Source organism: Trachurus japonicus, unplaced genomic scaffold (assembly GCF_045865225.1).
Source record: "Trachurus japonicus isolate A0001 unplaced genomic scaffold, Traja_1.0 AP030028.1".
Lineage (NCBI taxonomy): Eukaryota > Metazoa > Chordata > Actinopteri > Carangiformes > Carangidae > Trachurus > Trachurus japonicus.
In genome coordinates, this window is record NW_028220161.1 from 14,087 (window position 1) to 15,665 (window position 1,579).

Genomic DNA, 1,579 nt, shown 5'->3' on the forward strand with positions numbered 1-1,579 from the left:
GAGCGCTTGGGAATGCTGAATCCATCATTTATATAGATGAGCTTATTAATGAAGAGTAAAACATTTACAACTGTGATTGTAAACCACTTACTAATGAGTATTTACGTCAGAAACATGCTTTATAAATGATGAATTCAGTGTTTACTAATCCATAACTACTGTGCTTATCAATGATGAGTAAAACATTTATAACTATGTTTACTAACTACATACTAATGAGTATTCATGTGTTATAAATGATGAATTCAATATTTATTAATGCTTAACTAATGCTTAATAGTGTGTACTCATTATAAAGTGTTACCTAATATCTAAATGACATCTGGGAATGAGCCAAGTAAACGTATCGGCCTAACGTAACTGACGCTCGTCATTCACACAAACACGTCGACGTGAAAGTAGTCTCTTTTTTTCTTATTTAGTTAGTTTATTCACTTTAAAATGATAAAATAAAATCTATATATATGTTTTCCATGAAAATACGTGCACTTTACCGGAATAAATCGAGTATCGAATCTTTCTCCGCTCTCTAGCTACCGGTCGGCTTCCTGTCAGAGATGCAGCGGCGCCCTGATTGGCCAGACTGTAGACTGTAGACAACTGTAGACAGACGGGCGTCGCGATTGGCCCGAACTGTAGACAACTGTAGACTCCGGTCCAATGAGAGGCCGTAAAAGTCTACAGTCACTGTGCACGTCGGTTGGGAGGACATCTGCGAATTCCCCAAATGTGGGAATCTCCAAATGTGGGACTGCATAATTTCTGGTAGTGGGGGACTGCGTTCGCGCTCTCCCCTGATGGTTGTGTTGAAGGCAAAACAAAGGGCCCCGGAAGCAGGCAGACTGACTCGGTCTTTTCTTTCAGTTTGCTTGTCCCAGTCAAAATTGCAGCAGGGCCTGATCCTCTTCAAGGCAGCCCGCATCGGATGGAGGTGGGCTTGACTGACCCTAACGGAGCGCTCTTTTGCTTTTGTTTGGGCAGGGGGCTTGAACAGTGGTCAGAGCAGACAAACGCGCATGTCACATGTCCTAGTCAAATCGCAGCAGGGCTCGATCCTCTTCAGCACACCCCGCAGCAGATGGATGTGGGCTGACGGTGCCGCACCCCGGAATCACCCCGTCTGAGCACCGTCAGCCTGGGGGCCCTGCCTGGGAAGGAGGCGCCAGTCTCTGAGGCTTCCAACTCATACTTACCTGGCAGGGGAGATACCATGATCAAGAAGGTGGTTCACCCAGGGCGAGGCTCAGCCATTGCACACCGGCTGTGCTGACCCCTGCGAATTCCCCAAATGTGGGAATCTCGACTGCATAATTTCTGGTAGTGGGGGACTGCGTTCGCGCTCTCCCCTGATGGTTGTGTTGAAGGCAAAACAAAGGGCCCCGGAAGCAGGCAGACTGACTCGGTCTTTTCTTTCAGTTTGCTTGTCCCAGTCAAAATTGCAGCAGGGCCTGATCCTCTTCAAGTCAGCCCGCATCGGATGGAGGTGGGCTTGACTGACCCTAACGGAGCGCTCTTTTGCTTTTGTTTGGGCAGGGGGCTTGAACAGTGGTCAGAGCAGACAAACGCGCATGTCACATGT

The 1,579-nt window shown here is 47.6% G+C and overlaps 1 non-coding gene across 1 annotated transcript; it reads left to right on the top strand.

The window, feature by feature from the left end:
* Nucleotides 1–1,185: 1,185 nt before the first annotated feature.
* LOC146960755 (U1 spliceosomal RNA) lies at nt 1,186–1,349 on the top strand. Its single transcript, XR_015035371.1, has one exon. It is a non-coding gene; the product is annotated as a U1 spliceosomal RNA (small nuclear RNA).
* Nucleotides 1,350–1,579: the final 230 nt, after the last annotated feature.